Consider the following 19,923-nt stretch of genomic DNA (forward strand, 5'->3'; position numbering starts at 1 on the left):
AGTATGCAATATACGTATTTAGATTATATTCTAAATTATATCTATTGTATTTGAACATTTATACAAAACATTTTTTAGTCTTAAACTTTTTGATCATAATTTTATCATTTATAAAAAGTTAACTTTCTAACTAGTTTTGGAACCTTTATATTATTATTTTAGTTTGTTATAGGTACTAAGTAATAAACTATTTTGTATATTATATTTTTTGTAACAATTTAGACTGTAAATCCTTATAGGTATATACTATAGGTATATAACCTACCAACGTTACTTTTTGTATTTGATGATAAATGATAATCTTCAAAAATTGGTCGATTGCAATTCAATTGGATCATTTTTGATCCAATATACTATATTGTACATTCGTCATTCAGGGATCTATTTTTCATAGGCTATATTTTTTTCTATATTTCTTTTATAAAAATTTGATCTATTTTAAATTAAATATATTTATTTTTTGACTGACGAGCGTAAAATACATGTTATGCTTATATAAACCGTCTGTCACTCAGTCGTTAGTTATAAGTTTAAAAAGTATGCAATTTTCTCTGCTGTATAGTAGGTATTCATGTACCTCGCCATCGAGGAAGTCACTATAATGTATGTCTTCAATTTGAATTCAATAATAATAAATCATACGAAATATGACCCTGTGAGAAAGACGGTCGTTAGCCTATATTACTAAATATATTTCATTATTTATTTATATTGCACCTATTAGGTAAAGTAATTTATTTTACAATTCGTTATACGGTAGGTTGAATTAATTTTTTCTGAAAACATTGCGTTTAAAAATGTCATTATGTGTATAAAATAAAATAATATACGTTAAAAATTTCGGGTACCCACGAATAACATTTGTTTTAACATCTAATTTCAATCTAATTTCGTCTAAATTTCAATTTAAAATATCCATTAAAATAAGCTGTGTCTATATATTATAACTTAGCTATTTTTTACATATATGATAAACTATTTATGATGAACGTTGTATTACATGTTCAAGCTTTTTTATCGTGCAAAGTTTTTTAATCGAAATGTATAGAAAAAAACAAATCAAAAATGTCTAATATTTAAAAAGTAAAAATATATCAAAAAGTATAAAAATATTTTTCAAAATTATACCATGAATAGAAAATGCTAATATAGACATTTTGTAAAAAATGAGTATCTATGCGGTTAGTTTTTTGAGTTACACCAAATAATCAAAATCAATTTTGCAATAATTTTCACGTTTTTCCTTTTTTGTTTTTCCCTTTTATTTTGAAACGTATCTGAATTTTTTACTTTTGAAAATTACTTAAATTACAATACATCTAATTTGTTACCAGACCCTTCTCTCAAACTTTAAAATCATATTTATTACCCCAAAAAGAAATCATAGATACACAAATTAAAAAGACACACATCATTGAAAATTAACACATTCATCGCTCTGTTCAAGATCTTTGATATAAATATTATAATCAACTATTCAAACGTATCAAAATATTTTAAATATTGTAATTAAATAAAGTTAAATATTCTGGCGTACCTAAATCCTTTTAAAAAATGATTAAATATTGAGACAACGGATAAGATAACGGTTTTTTATTCGAACAAAATAAGTGTTTTGATTTTTATAGATTTATATATGAATTTAAAATATCTGGTCTTACGATCACAAATGTTATCAAAATTTCAACTCGACAGCGGTGGACCGGAATTATATTTCTTTTCGTACTTTATACCTTAGGACGTTCGTACAACAATCGGATTATAAAGGGACTGTAAAAACTTGTCTCCGGGTTGGGTATATATAAGCGATGAATATACATAGTGTATAATATGTATATTGCGCGCAACAAATTTGATAATCAAAATCGTTGGCTTTGAATATGCAAATCCCAAAATGTAAATTGATCCTGACGGCCGGGACCTCGTTCCTCTTTGTGTGGCCGATAAATACACACACACACACACACACACACACCCGTAGTAATTAAATCATCCCGAGGACACAGAGTTCTGTGGTGTGGTGAAAACAGTGTTAAAGAGGAAGAGGGGGGAATTGTCCCCTGCGATTAAAATGCCGGACCCGGGGATATTTTAATTAATGTCCGGGCCCGAAAACCGGGGGACCTGTGCCAAAAGGCGGGAATCTCTTGCCAACCGCCGCAAAACAAGTCTACTGTCATCCCTCTGACTATAATATACAATACCTAACCCCCTTGCCCATAACTGTGCCCGCGGCCAATGTACTATCGAATAATACCAACGGGTAGTACAGTTCGCGTGTATAATAATATTATTCGGCCTCCAGGATGCCTCCGGGACGTACATGGGTCTCAATTAATTCCACCGCCGTTGCTGGACACGGTTTTCCCAAATGCAACCATCACCGCCGCCACCGCCCGTCTACCAGTCCCTTCCAAACAAACCATCGATCCCATTGATTTTCACAATAAACTATACACGCCTCCTTCCATCTCATCCGTTGTTCTCGAAATTAGGTGGCCAATCAGTCCATATATTCTGTATAATATGTTTATTATAATTAACTTTCGTATAATGAATTGGTAAATAGTTTGCATATAATATGTTCGCATGTTAAAACGTTTTTGAAATTCTATACATCTGACGTAATAGAATTAAGGGAAACAAGGGTTAACAGCGTTAATTGAAACACAAATCTTGATTAACACTTCCTATTGATATTAACATTTTACCAAACTCGTTTGTTATATTGAAATACCGCTAGTATATGTTAATAATATAATGCAGTGAATCTATACAATTATACAAATATTCAATACAAACAATTTAATTCAACTATCATGGTCTGACATTTGGTGATGACAGAAATTTTAATCTCAAGTAAAATATCTATTTTTATATGAATTTTTTTATTTTTAAAAACGTACATTTATTAACCTGATAAATTATTATAGTAGTATTATTATATAATTAGTATATCGTGAATAATATAATATAACAAATTATTATATATTATCTGTTCAGATCAAAATTATACAGTTTTGAATATAAATTATAAACACATTATTATTTGCAACACACTTAAAAATATATTTCGTAAGTGCATATGGTGGTCTTTACATATTATCTATTTAAAACTAATATTATTATAATAAATAATATATGTGTTTGGTTATACCTACATAGTATATTTGATTTTCGTTTCTAATTATGACAAACCAATTGTGAGGTCTATACTTATATGTTGTATATATTAATGACTTAATAATGCTGTTGACTATTATGAGACATTAAAATGTTTTAATTAGGTACATGAAAATTCCAAAAAATATAAAATATTTATAGTTAATATTTTTTTTAATTTGTTCATAAGTTAAAGATATTTGGGTGAAGTAAAGTGCTAGTTGGATAAATTAACGGATATTTAATTTATTTATTAGTAACTTGAAACTTCGTGCTCATATAACTACATATACATAATTTTTTACTTGTAAAAAATTAATATATTATGACTTAAGACGTTTTAAATAATTAAATTATAAAACAGTAGTTATACACCAGTGATCGTTTAATATTCATTTTTCAAACTACCTTTGATAATTGTACATTTTATTATTTATCAGTGTTTTCTTTGTAAACTCTTTAGTTTTTTACTAAAAAAATATTAAGTTTAGGTTTAATATATTTTAATAATTATGGTATAATAGTGAATACTAATTAAATTACCTCATTTACAAATCAACACTATTTGTGTTCTATTTCTCATTAAAATATTTAATTGTTGGTCCAAGACTTAATTTAATTTTAGCCAATATGTTAAATCATTCTGTTGAACATTTTTTCGTAAACCCAAAAGTTTTGTTCTGAGCTAATGAAAAAATAATATTATTTAAGTACTGTTACTTATATTGACCCAAAACATATTGTTTTGAAACATTGAACATAATAGTATAATAATCTTACGTCATATTATATATACTCGTATAATATACAGTTAACTACTTACTTCAAATTAATTCTTATTTATGTCTGTGAATTTTCTTCTAAAATATACTCGAAAAGTTACTAAATTGTTGAACGAAAAAGGCAACTCATGATTGACCTAAAATAACGCACGATTCACTCTGCAAGTCGATAGATTCGCCCATGACTGGAATTATTTAAGAATAATGGTCGTTGATATAGGGGTTAGGTTGAAATTTAAAAGTCTATATAAGTCAGTTATATTTTACAAATTGTTTGGTTATGCATTGGTAGACACAAATACAATTTTAATGTTTTAGCTAATATTACTTATTAACTTTTAGGTTAAATTTAAAACTTTTCGATTTTTATAATGTTTAAATTAAGTATATAATAAATGTAATATCTGTTATTAAATAATAAGTTAACATCAAATATTCAATAACGTGTTTAATTTGTTCTTAATACATAAATGTAAAATAGAAATACGTATATTTATGTGTGCATAGAGTATATATTATTTAATCTTGAAAATTTCAAATACTTATTGATTTCATTAATAAGCCTTACCACTAAGTACATCAATTAAATAGGGCTTTGTAGTACAGAATCAATCTGTCAATTTAGAATTAACGGACTAACAGAGATTTCGGGCTTAAAAAATCCTTCCTAACAGATCATTGCGGATTATGGTAATTTGAAAAACGAAACAATTTACAGGACACTCAATCGTAGTGACGGGTTTTTTTTTATCTTTAAAAACGAAAATTCATTAAACGTTTGGCCGTTGTTGTTTATTTAGACGCACCCAACGGAAATGTATGGTTTGGTTCCCTTTCAAAAACAACAAGTCCATTATTTTAGTGGCCGTACGCGTTTCTGACACCCTTCAAACTTCAATATTATTATCACTGACTCGAGACCGCGCGTGATAGCAGAGCCATAGCAGCAGTAGTGTAGATATATGTTTACGTGTATATATATATATATATATACATATTATACATGGTTCAAGCGCGTGCCGGTGATATATTATTATGGTCCTCGGGGAGAGGCTGTCACAAAGCGAATAGGCGGGTCATAGTGCGATCCGTCTTCTCCAACGAACCCTTTTAATCCGCAGCCGCACTCTTCCACTTCGCCCTCGCGGGACCTTTGTTTTACACCGAGTCTGCATCTGTTGTCGTGTCGTATTGTGTGCGAGTGAGCAGCGCGCGCGCTATACTCGCTGGCGGCCTCTGCCGCCGCCTATCCGGCAAATAAATTGGTTGTGCGGAGAAACCGCCAATTTATGGTTTTTCGGCAACACACCCATCCTCCTATATTATTTCCTCCACCCGTTCCCGAAAATACCACCATTGACCCCCTACTGGGATTGGAGGGGGGTTTCGAATGGGTGAGAGGGAGAAAGCGAAAGGCGTTAACCAGCCCCTATTTTTCTTTTACCCCTTCTCCCGCTCCTATTGACGTCTTATCCGAACGACTGTTTTTGGACCTCATTGCAATTCATTGGTAAACATGCTAACGTATATACGATTCTCCTACGCTCATTTGTTCGTATTGCTGCTAATTCTGTCGAGTATTCTCGAATAATAAACATACAGCATTGTTCTGTATAATTCAAATTAATTCTATATAAATAGGAAATAAATAGTACCTATATTTATTTTGATTTGATTACTTATATAGTGGTGGATTATAATATAATCACAGTTAATATTATGTTAAATTATACTGTAAATAATAGTAATTTATTTTTAAATAATTCAAATTCAAAATTTATCTTGCTCTAAATGTAATATTTTTTAAAGAGCACCTAGATAATTAACTTTTCTTGTAAGCTTGTGTCATAATTATGTTTTCTTTCAAGGTATATTATTTGTAGTTACTTGTTACATAATAAAGTGAAATTGTTGAGCAAAAATTAGAATTTAGAGAATAAGGGATTAAAACTTATTTCACATGAACATTATAAATACTTAAACTTTTGTCAAATAACAAATTATTTACAAAGAATGGTGAATAAGTTCCAAAAGTATAATATCGATTAAACTTATTGATACAATGTTTATTTTATACCTGTAATATTTGCATGGACAGTTCAACACCGAAAATATATTATTTTGAACTATATGTTAATGACTAAAATAATTTTTTTATGATTATATAATAAGTAATATGTGCGATGTGCAAAGAAATTGTGGAATGTAAATAAATATAAATTATGTTTTAATCATTGACTATGTGAGTATTTAATATAGTACCAACTAGCAATACATAAAATGAATTCTAAGTAACGGTTAAAGGAATTTAAGGAATAGGGAAACATATTTTAATAGGTACTATAAGTATAGTGTGGTCTATGAAACCATATCGTCGGCCTAATTCACAAATCATATAACTCCATATTGACTAGTTTTTAGGCAAATGTCTCATCACATCTCTCAATTCGCAAATGTACTATCTCTATAATTTTTACCATGATAATATGTAGTTATGACTTTTTCTAGTTTGTTAAAATCATTACATCGGAGATACGACAATTTCTAATCATCAATTTCATGGAGGATAAAATGTTACAATTTCAGTTACAACTTTATCATACGATGCAGTTTTTTTTTCTTAATTTTAATCACAAATAATCCCAGAATTGCATTTTTTGAGTTGAGACAATTTATTGCGAATTAGGCCGACGATATATATATATACGTATTTAAATGTTTACTTTTTCTAGAAGTGTGTGTTATTTGAGAAGAAGGGTATATCCACACTAAATTATTACCTTATTTTACGTTTTGACTCATGACTGGTTGACTAGGTTTAACTATGTAATATGTATGTTAGGGATTTTTGTGACATGTGTTTCGGATCGACTTTCATCGTGGCATTATAATTGCTTATGGCAGGAACATTCAAATGAAGTCGGTTTGGCTCAATTAATTTAATTTTGAAAAATATTTTTGTATATTAATAATACTATAACTTGATGTTGAAGTAAATGCTCCATATATAGTGTTTATTTGTACATTTTAATCTAAAGTTATGTTTGTTTGCATATTTTATATTCTTATACTATTTCCAAAATATATTTAAACGTGAAACACCCGGGAACATTGAAATAAGACATCCTATTTCAATTTGCCGTTACATCTGGTAATCATTCATTTTTCAACACCGCTTTAATTATGTTTTATTACAATAAATAGATTTAGAGTTAAAATTTAAATCTTTCAAATTTAGAAATTGTACTTTAAATTAAAAATAAAATGTAGCGTCGTGTATAGGTACTATATTTTATAAATTAATTCTTTTACACCCAATATAATATTGAATCTGTAACATATTTTCTTTCGTAACCAAACTTTTAAATAACTACCATTTAAAGAAGCCACATTTTGGATTAGAGGGAAAACAAATTTAAATTATTTAAACTTGACTCTAAATTCTCTAACTAAATACACGACTAGTATTTATTTTGTTTTATGTTTTGAATATGTCACTCTTATATTTTATGTGGTCTCTTAAAAAATGTTTGTAAAAACTATTGTTTACAAGATGTATGATAATTATGACGGCAGAATAGATAACATACACTTTTTGTCGACGCATGTCACGTGCAAACATAAATAATATTTTCAATACAGTTTTATAATTTTTGTCAGAAAACACGTGTTGGTGACATCGTTTCTCTGATATTATAATATAAAGAATAATATTTATAATATGTCCATCTGCAGTTGATACAACCAGTTACATTGCGGCACTACGGATCGTGACATTTTTCGAATGTCGACGACCGGCGCTTCGCATTAGTGCAGTGATTGTAATAAGTCATTTCGAAAAAAAAAAATAGTATTATAATATATAGTCATAAGTCATAACACTGTGATTCGATGTTATACGTGAACGATACATTTGTTTGTATATGAAATGCATTAGCATTGCCGATTGTTTGTTGCTGTATTACACGCACTGCATATATCGAGTACAAATTTTATGTGTATTATAATATAGTTTAGTGAAATGTGCCAAAGCCAGATTGTTACGTAGAGCAAGTAGCCACTGCTGTTTTACACGATCTGAGTTAATTAACCATTTAATATCGGTAGTTTTAAAATAGCATAACGAAGATAGGGGGATGGGGAGAGCATTGGAAGACTTGCACATGTAGAACAGCTCATATTTTTTTTCCTGAGTAGTATCTTTACAGGGGGAGAGGGTTAACAAGCTGTGTTTACAAGTGCTTTCCGTTGTACGATTTAATGTCGTCTACTTTATACCACGCGACATTTTGGCACTGACTAATCGCTGTCCACCGTGCCGTCGTCCAATGTATTTTATACGTAGTAGTCGCTTCGGTGTTACGACACCGAAATAATATTATTATTAACGGTCGTCCGTTGGTTTTTGGCAATCAACCGTATAAACAACTATTTTTATTCAAACTCCCGATTTAGGATACGGGGCCACACGTAAACTTTAAAAACACAATTGTTAAAAAAAAACATCAAAAATTCTCAGTAAAATATTATCATCTGTTCTTCTGACATGGCATAAATATTAAATTGAAAATAAGAACAATGTTATGAACCATACATGTTTTAGGAATAAGTATAGAGATACCAATTTTTTTGGCTGTAGACAATCAATCAGTTTGGACAATAGACGAACGTCGATTGATTTATTAATTTCAGATGCAGACATAATTTTTCTTGGTATTTTATGATGAATAAAAAAAACCCCCGTAGCAATAACTTCTGTTGTACATCAAAGAGATTGGTGTTAATTACCGAATTATTAATTGCTGGGGTTGACTTATGTAGGAGGGGGACAAATGCGAGGGAAAAATCATAAAAATGAATGCCGATCTTTACCGTTCGTGGAATAACAATATAATCGAAAAAAAAAAATTGATGGTCTCGTTGAAACAAGTTTGCAAATTATAAAAAAATACACTTGTCGTCGCATATGCTTTTATGATATTACAGACACGTGGAATGCTATTGGTAAAAAAAATACAATATATAATATCATAAATTCGTTCACGTGACGTGGTGTATATAGACACATAAAATAACCTATAACTTTATAACTATAGCAGCATACTGCAAAACGAGTTCGATATGTTATTGCCGAATTGGATGATTTCTTGTTGCTCAATAGTTGCAGAATGAATGTCAATAATGCGATTGATTACTTTATTACGGCAATTAGGTAACGAGGAAAATCAGTTTAATGGTAATAGTTTACGATTAAAAATATTATATTGCACTATCACAGCAGGATTGGGATTAATTATTTGTTTCATCTTTAATCTAATAACTCTGTAAAAATGCAGAAATATTGTTCAGTTATTTAAAAAAATAGTATTTTTGTTCTATTTTAGTAGTTTTAAATTTAGTGGCGTGTGTAGACGCATTGTAAGCATAAAATACTGAGATAAAAATATACTGAGTTATGTATGATAGCCGATAGGTTATGCTGTGGGGGGGTTGAAATTATTAAGGAGGTAAAATAGAGATTATATTATATTATATGTAATTGATTTATAATTATAGTGATTGATATTTGACAGGGATATTTTATGAAAGTTGAATCCCCTTGAGGTTTGGGTGTTGGTATATTTGTCAGTGCTTAATGTTTCACTAAACGGCCAAATTAGATTCCGACGTTTCATAGGAAAAAGTTCCTGACCCTAATTGCATTTTTAAGTGCAAACCATTTACGCTTGATTTGTGAAATAGATATAATAGTTGTATTTGACAAAATATTTAATTTTTGACTTTTGTAGCTTATATATTTATTTTGACTTTTGAGGGATTTTTTCCCTAATTAATTTATTAATCCCAATATACATAGTTACGTAATTATTTAACTTATTTTAACGATTAGTAGATGAACCAATAGGATAAACAATAGGAACAATAGATATAACTATTAATCAAAGGTAATCAAATTTAAAATGTTTCTCGATGAATATTTTATTAAAATGTCTCAACACATCAATATAATTTGTGTTTAATATCCTGTGTCAGGCTTATATGATTCATTAACACGTATAATATATGAAAGAAAGCGTGTTTTTATGTTATGAATTCTTATATAATAAATCATATTCGTACTTGATGACGACATATATAGAAGCATTAATGGTCATCTGTCCATCGATGACGTTTGACAAGATATAATAAACCTAACCCATATTTTGCGGATAATTTTTACCTTTTACTGTAATTACGATTTACGTTTACCTACATCACATTCGTTGGGTTTTTGTCGTTGTTATATCTATATTCTATACACATGCTATTTTTAAAATGTGCTCTGTGATATACTGCAGCAGAGCTGCAGAATACATCGTAGTCGCAATTTCGGTGAATCGAGCGATCGTTAAGCATAACCGTAATTATATTATTTGAACGATTAAAACTTCATAAGACGGTTTTGGAAAACGGTAGCCCGAGGAGAACACGTCATATTTTCCACTCCCACATCGCGGTACATGCTTTACCATACTCCCTGTGCCCGCGGCTACGCGCACAATTAGTGGTCCAAAAAGCAATACGACAACGACGTCGAATTACGATATATCTATAATACATACAATATATTATAATAGTTACAATAATCATCATCGTAATAATAAACAGTACATAACAATAACACGATAATAATATTATTGTGAGCTATTCTGTATACATACCTATATATATTATAAAATATAAGCTAATTAGTAGTACTATGGTTTTCGCCTGCAGGGGGGGGGGGTATAGTATCATTATGAGTATTATGACGCTAAAGGAGCAGAGGACACAAAAATATTATTTCTGTCTGTTTTTGACTGGGTGAAGGACGACACACATTCTCTGCAGTCTCACTCATTCTCTCTCTCTCTATTTCGCGCGCGCGCACACACACACACACATATATGCACGCACGAGTGCTCTGCTCGTCCGGTTCGAAATATGACTATATAATTATTATATTATACATAACACTCTGCATGATATATCCTCATAGCCATATATAATATTATACATATACCTACGCGCACTTGACGTCTGACTACTGTACTTGTTTAAATAATATATATATATATATATATCCACACACCGCGTTAGCACAAAACGTACATTGTACGCATAATTAAAACTCGCATATTTAACACACTCAGCTCTACATTATATTATATATACCCAGTATAGTCCCTCGACCGTGCGCGCGTCCCGCTCACCACTAATTAACTAGCCATCATCCCCCCCCCCCCGCGCGCGACAGTGTCGAGAATTTCCATTAAACCTGCAGAAAACAAGTCAAAACACAGCCCTGCAGCTCTGATGACTATGGCTGACGGGTCCAACCTTGGAAGCGGGGAAAGAAGTGGTGGGGGTGGGTAGGGGGTTGTAGTGAGTTTTTATGCATTCGCCATGTGTGTCATAATTAGACGGTCGTATATCATGTTATTATATACGGTGAGCATATGCACATACGTATAATAATGTGTTGGTGTCAGTAATTCTGGTGGAGTGAGTGGGGGCGCCGTATTAGATCACGTGGCCTTTTTATACTAATTAACGCGAGTTCTCCGCAAAAGTGTCGCCTTCCATGTTCGCGCAATTTGTTTGGGGTTTAAACAAGCAAACTGCACGTCTTCAAGACGTCTTGTTCGCACCACCGCTAGCCGCGACTTATATGTAGGCAAACAACCCGTCGACACGGCATACGTCCGGACGATCCGCGGTCGCGCTTATACCGTGGTCCGGTTCGTGGGAAACGAATAACGCGTGACTCCACGTGGATCTTTTTTTTTCTACAGGGGTCGTTAGTATAAACCTGTACTCAATTATATCAAACATATATACGTCATATACGTAATATATCAAGTCGGATTCCGTATACAAATCTCATTCAAGATTTACCCTTTCAAACAAAATATTTATTTTTTTTGAAACAGACACAAAAGTATATACGGTCGTCTGTGAGTTAATAACTGCCAATGTACCTATCGGTGCGTTATAATATCGTGAACCCAAATCGGGCGGCGGCACCCTGGCGCCACCTCGTCGGATACGATCGGAAATTGATCGCACGGAGAAATACCTGTTTTTTTTTGTTCACCCAGAATTATTGTCGTATATTTTTTAATGCGTTTACGATGCAAATTTATTCAATCTCAAAACTAAATATGTGTGTGTATACAACGGTCACTAGACGACCGAAAGTACTAGCCTGAAAAATACGATTTTCGAATTGAAGGTGTCGCATGTATTCCGTATGTAAAAATAATATGTTAATGAATACGAAACATTTCTGTGTATAAAATAAAAATAATATACACAATAAACATTTATCAAAACGTTATTTTTTTTCTTCAAAATATCGAAATAAATAACTATCGACTATAATACAAAATTACAAACAAGTATATAATATATAATCTCTTCGTTTTGTTAATCTGTACAAATGTAGGTACTATAGTAGTATTATCTTACAATCGATCGATTCTCTTTAGTTTTATTATGAAAAACTATATATTATGTTCGTGTGTATATTATAGTGTCCTGCAGACTCCAAATAATATAATGTGTATGAATAATACATGTTTTAAGTCATGTCATACAATAAAAAATATTTTTTATAATAACTCTACTCCATATTGTACATTTTCGATCCTAAAATATTATAATCAACCATATATCATATATATGTATATATTTAAATTATATATGTGTGAAAATAGGCAAAATAATGTTAATATACTATAAAATAGAGATACCGGCTACACACTGCTTTAGTTTAAAATCTATTAAGCTATAGTAGGTAGGAACTCAATACTCAAACATATCATGAAATATTATTGTTGTTCCATTATAAAATATAAACATTAAATATACTATACGATATATTAGCATTTGTTATAGTAAATTATGTTTTAAAAATGAATGTATATAATATGGTCGAACCTCCCCAATCTGCAGTGAATATGATATTCGTGTTGTGGTTTTCGAAGGTGGTTCAAGTTAGAACGAAGTCAATGGGACGTGTTCGCGGAATTCCGAAATTATAAACGCTGCTTAGAGCTGTATATATTGCGGGCAGACAGAAAAATAAAATTGCCGCCGGCGGGTGCGTCCGTGTGATTTGTAGTCACTACTTTTCCACAATAAGCAACAATGTGTGTGCACGCGCGCACGCGTATACGTATAAAATATTATGCTTTATTCGTACACGTAACATATTTTTAATAGGTTGTTAACGGACGGCCGTATAGTGATGATGTTATAAATCAAACCGTGTGGGGAGGCTGCTGTGTGGATGCCCCTTCGATATAATTTTATTTGAATCCCATATATATGTAGGTAGGTATAGGTTCCTATTTATAGTGCATATATACTGTAGCCACCGCGATAAATATCAACGTAATAATAATATTAGGTAGGTACGTGAATGATATCGAAATACCGCTGACCGCGTTGAAACTATTCGATATTTGTATATATCATCGACGTTTAGATTGGAAAAATTACTCGGTTCACGCCCACCGTTTGTACATGCGTAACTGGTATATTGTTCGTGCGAGTGGCGCGAGAGCGGACGAGGTGGCCGAGTAAAAAATAATAATAATAACGACACGAATCCAATTCCAGATTTCAATTCCGGCGGGTTTAATTAACTAACACGGCTACTTTGTATTCGTATATTATTATTATTATTTTTATTTTTATTTTTATTATTATCATTTATCACCGTCGTACTCCTCCGACTCAGTGCAGGTTGTAGTCTATACGTAATATATTTTTATAATATTCGTATACGCGTGGTTGTCGGCCGGTTATTATAGCAGGACGCCAGGTCACCGTCGTCGGAAGCGCTGAGCGTCCACACTATAGTAAACGTCCGCGGGCAGTATTGCATGATAATTGTGCGCCTTTTATTTATGTGTCCACGTATCACTTGCGTACCGCCGGGATAAGCAAATAATCCATTATTTATGTGTAAAATATGATACGTCCAATTTGTTTGGAAACCAGTGATACCGCTGGCCGCTGGGAAATTATTGCTCTATCGGAACACGAACAACACACATACGCGTTGTAAATGATTCGCTCCGGGGAGATGTATATCATATTATAATATATAGATACATTTGCAGTTGAACGATATTTGCCGCCACCAAGGTGGTGATTCCTAGGCACCACATTGTTAAAATTTCACATTTTTTTACACCAATAAAATATGTACCATAATCAATTTTAGATTTTGTACCACACTATCAAATTTCCTAGAATAAGTCTTCATGGACTCAAATAATAATTTTTTAGTATGTTTTTACGTCTCTACTGTCTAGACCATGGTTGAAATATACAGATTATTGCATATCGACTCGAATTGTTATCATCTGAAACAAAGTGGCTGCGTAAAGGGATATCACAGCTATAAATTTTTCTTATCATCAAAAATACGCTAACAAATTTAAAATCCCGCGCATATATATTTTATTATTATTGGCTCCCTTTACGCTGCCATTTTTATTTTTATCATCAAATATTTGATTGAGAAGGGGTATATATGCAATAACCTTGTATATTTTAACCATGGTCTAGACTACTTTTTTTTCCAATTCCAATTGTTTTTTCCAAATATATAGTCTAAAATAATTAACTTTAAGGTTCTTAGAAAAATGATAAAGTTTTAACTTGTGTTCCGCGATAATTATTAATCATTATGTACCTAATCATAATAAATTGTTGTAATCGTCCTCTTTTGTTCATAGTACCTTACAGTATTATAGTATAATATTTGTTTTACTATAGCTGGTACAGTTTTGCAGAGAGTTGCCTGAATGAGTCTGGTTTTAAAAATTATAACTTTTTAATTTCCCAAGTGGGTCCGCATTGTTATCACTGATATTTTCGGTAAAGCTAGACTCCGTCCGTATAATTATATCTTTAATTCGTAATTTTATTCGCCTCATCCGCATATATACATAAATTCAAGTTTAGAAATATTAAAAAAAAATTAAATTTTATGTAAAATTCCAATTATCTTATAAGATAATTAAAACATGCATTCAGATCGGTCAGTCAGAAAAAAATGTAATTCGTTGAAGACAATATTACAAACACGAAACACGCAGAGAATTAATTTCTGAAAGATATCATTTAAGCATCATTCAAAAACAAATTTGTGATGTAATTATCATTAAAAATATTGTTACAATTTAAATTAATATTGTATAATTTAAAAAATTAAAATCATGAAAACAAATTTTTCACGGAACATCTAACCACGTTTTACTTTTAGGACACACTCGCAGAAGATCCCCGTTTTCCATTTGAGTGTTTGTAAGTGAAGAAAGCTAATAGACCGTCCTTTTTCATTTTATATTAACTTTTAAAAACTGTAGATATAATATTTTTATAATATGTCTGTAAACTATTATCATCGATTCGAAAACATGTTTTTGTTATTCATATACATTATACGCATATTGGCTGCAGTTTCTGCTGCCCATAGAGTTTAGTAGGTACATTATTAGCATGTGTATGTGTATACTTTATTTTATATGTATAATATAATATGTGCTGCGTAAGATCCGCCGACGATCCGCTCTTCTGGTTTCGCGGCGTGCGCAATAATATATAATACAACTTTGCGTGTAGGTGTATATTGCAGTGAAATAGTGCGACCGATTTCATTATCGTTATTATTATTGTTCAGTGGGAAAATTGTGTGGCATTGTTGCCTATTTATCTCACTGCGGTGGCATGTGGTACAAAATCGTGAAGATTAGCCATGAATAGTTGCCTGTATAATATATATTATATAGGTACTGCAAAAAGAGAGAGATAGAGAATGAGAGAGCAGAGTAGAATAAAAAAAAATACTTATAGGTACATTTATAGAAGGAAAAAAAATAATAATTGTCCGGTGCAATTAACTGCACTGGCCGTCTCAGTAATAAATCCCATTTTATTCTAAACAAGGAAATTAGCAATTACAACGTTACACATATTATAGGTGTGTGTACTTACAGATATAATCTTCTAGTGATGGATAAAATAATACTTACGTTACGGGAATTTCAAATAATTTATATATTGTACAACTTATAATATTTCGTATTATATGTAGGTATAATATACTGGGTGGTATGCTCGTCCATCAGGTCCAGAGGACTAAAAGGAGGATGTACATGGGATATTATAGATGACATGGCTTTTTTTATATACATTTTATAAAATACATGTTTTTCTGAAAAATCTTAAAATTATAATATTGTTGTTCGTATTCATAAAAAAAATTGGTTATTATATAGTGAAAATATACGAATTTGAAATATTAGAATTCAGGGTCGTCTTTATAATTTGTGGGGCCCCAACAGCCAACATATAACCTATAAGGTCATAGACCTATATAACTTGCCCTGCCCTATGGACAGCTCTGGTACTCTTAAGGTCAGGTTCACGCGATGATAGTAATTACCAGCTATTACCTATCATGATGGTTTAAAGAGGAAACTGTCACCGTTTGGAGTGTGACTATAATATGATATTGCTATCACAATGTTATAATTTGTGTGCATTAACTAAATATGATTTATAGGTACGTTTTACTATTTATTATCAACGTGTTTAGATAGGTGTAGTTATATAAACTCAATAATCTATACGTCGTTTATGTACAACTATGTATGTATGCCTGCATAAACAATAAACAGCCGTGATAGCCTTTCGCCTCTGTATTTTGTGAGCTTGAGTATTTTTTATACAAGTATGACCTTTTCTTCAGAAAAAAATTTTTTAAAAGCCAATTTTTATACGTAGCTTGTGTTTTTTTGATTTTTCCATTGATTTTCTCTCAAACATAAGTTATGTATATGTCACTGTCACAAGTTTTTGTCGTCATAATAATAATGTAAATATAGTATTTGTTTATTACATAATATTATTATTTTAGAGCATTGAGATAACATATTTACATTTACATTATCATTGAATTTGTTTAAATACACCAGCAGTAATTAAAAGAGAAATTACTTAAATGTTTAATACTAAAGTAAGAATTACAAATATTACTACAATATATGTAACATTTAGTGATTTAGTGGCATAGGTGCCTAATTATTATACTTAGCATAGTTTTCTTAACATATTTTCAAGGTTAAATATGTATAGGAAACGATAATGGTATCTTAATAATACTTAAATTTTTTAATTTTAAAAACAATAAAATCTTGAAAAATTATTTACATTTAATCTTATTCATGTTAAGTTCATTTGTGTAACAGACCACCCTGTATTACGAAATCGATTTTCTCGTCGGACACTGTTATGATTGTGTAGGCGTTTCTCGTATTTTACGTATTTAATTGATATAAGAATAATATCAATAAATCTCTTGAGGGGCGCTGCAGTGTTTGTTTTGATTCGAGTCGACCAGCAGAACCGGCTCCCCATCTGGCTCGGCCCCCGTGGCAATAATAATGTGCTCGTGTGAAGAACAAACCTCTGGAATTGCCCGCGTTTAGTCCTCATGATCTGCGTTAATGGAGTCGTAAACACACGCGGTATCTAATGTCCGACTGTTAGTAATCCATTGTCTACCCCATCGTGGCAACGTACACACATAAATTCATCCAATTACCTATATAAAGTTTGATTTTGAAAAATATACACGTTTAACGAACTTCCGACGGGAATATATTATATAAATCGATTTCTTATGATCCGAATAAACATTAAAATAGTTTTGTATGTAAATAAAACGATTTTATTACTTTTACTATTATGTTTCTTTACCTAATTTATAATAGTGGTAATATATATATATATATATATAATATATAGTTACGATTGATTTACACAAATCCGCCTTTAACCACGATTTAACAACAAATAACTAGTTTATACAGAGAGAAGATAATAATATGTGTAATATTCTATTACTCTACAATCGTACAATGGCACAATATAATATAGCCATCAAGGCCGGTATGCATGTATATTTTTAAAACTTAATTTAAAAAATAATTTTAGTTTAAGGGGAAATTGAAATAAGGCTCACTAGATAATTTGTGCAAAGTGCAAAATTGACTCTACTTTTGTCAGTTACAGTGAATTGAATATTTTGAATTATGTAATTAAGCTAAATCTTGAAGTATGTGTATTTTCAATTATATTTTGAAAGAAATGTGATATTTTACACACAAAACACGTTTACAGTCGGTACGATGTCATCGACTAACTATTTTATTTAAGATAGGTATAACATTTTAACACCTTCGGGTATTTTTCGTTACTTCTTGGTTCTCATGCTATACACTGCAGGGTGTACAGATATTTTTACTTTCTATACACAGGTCAGTTGTTTGTCAATGAAAACGTATTCCCGGCAGACATCTTCGTCGGGCATCAAGTCGCGACGGGCGCCGGTATGATATCATTGCACCTTAATAATAATACTAATAAAAAAAACAACCCTGACCTATACCCAGACCGATACGAATCTCTATATCATCGTCGTCGTCGAAAAAAATCCGTGTACATAACATTCGTACGTAATAAAAACCGTCAAGACCTGTAAAAACGTATCCTCGTCACACAAGTCTATCTGCATAGGCCCACCAGTATAATATAATATACTTCAACGATAACCGATCGAATGAGTGGTGTGGCTACCGTAGTCTAGTCTCTCCGGCACAGCTAATTATTTGTCCCTTCGCTGGCGGCTCTGCGCTACGTATATTATATATATATAAGTTTGGCAGCGTCGATGCGCCCCCGAAATTTATTACGGTTCCCCGCAGTAAATATTTCTACCCTTCGCGCGTTGTTGGCGTCGTCGTCGCCCCGTCGCCCGTCGGGTTTTTCGGATTTATTGTCGACAATTGTGTAAACTCTACCCCTCCGCCTCCCTTGTCACATGCCAACGCCGGTATTTCCGTATAACTGCGGACGGATTGTGCAAAAATAACCCTTGGGTGATATATCGCGTGCCACTAGACAAATGGCTTTCTTTGGCACGATATATAAAACGCTTTCTTTAATTCTAATTGTTCGATTTTGCAGTTGCTATATTACGTATTTACGTTGTTTACTATATACCTACTACTTGAGCCGTGAAATGTGTGCGAATGTTGCACGTGTAAAATCTACAACATACTATATAATTCTAACTTAATACAATTTTTGTTTGAATAGAATAATACTGGCAACACACAAAATAATTTACTAACAATTATAATGAATAATTAGTACCTACCATGAAACACATTAAACGTATATAAAGAGTATGTAATGCAAAATCTATTTATGTTTTAAAACAATTTACCATAAAATGAATCCATATTTTTAGATTTATAAGAAAAGTGAACAAGTGTGTGGTAAACTAGTACTTATTTAAGTTATTTATTTTTTATATGGGTATTTTGTTAACATTTTTCTATTTTATACAATTTAAAATCTTAGTATCAATGTAAATATCAATTACAGAGAAATTATGCTGGTTGTTTTAGATTACCTAGTTAAAATTGTATCGCTTAAACAGTGGTCTATAGGTACTAGGTATAATAGTGTTGTATTATTTGAATTTATGTTATATTATAAGTGAACATTTTAATCCAATAATATTCGTATAACGCTTTGTATACCTACTTATTTTATGTTCTAAAGTATTTCTATCGACATTTTTACATTTGTACATATGTTTTTCTTTATTCAATTTCGCAACAGTGGAAATATATTTATTATAGGCTCTAAAGTGCCAATTTTCGGGTAAGCTCTTTGTTCACGTACCACAAGTATGTATACAATTTGTTATTGACGGTTCATCGAATTTATACAATGTCAAGTTTTGTTGTTCATGCCCATGAATTAAGATACTGTCCCCTGACGTACGTGCGAACACTTGGTGGGTGTGGTCACCGCCGATAGGATTCATCGTACACATCACGTATGTCATATTTGCACGACAGTTTCA

At 31.4% G+C, this 19,923-nt stretch overlaps 1 protein-coding gene across 2 annotated transcripts in view; it reads left to right on the forward strand.

Moving 5' to 3' along the window:
* Nucleotides 1-19,923, forward strand: part of LOC132941049 (ankyrin repeat domain-containing protein SOWAHB-like) — a 57,901-nt gene that overhangs the window by 12,421 nt on the left and 25,557 nt on the right. The window lies entirely within an intron of this gene.

This window comes from Metopolophium dirhodum, chromosome 3 (assembly GCF_019925205.1).
Source record: "Metopolophium dirhodum isolate CAU chromosome 3, ASM1992520v1, whole genome shotgun sequence".
Taxonomy (NCBI): domain Eukaryota; kingdom Metazoa; phylum Arthropoda; class Insecta; order Hemiptera; family Aphididae; genus Metopolophium; species Metopolophium dirhodum.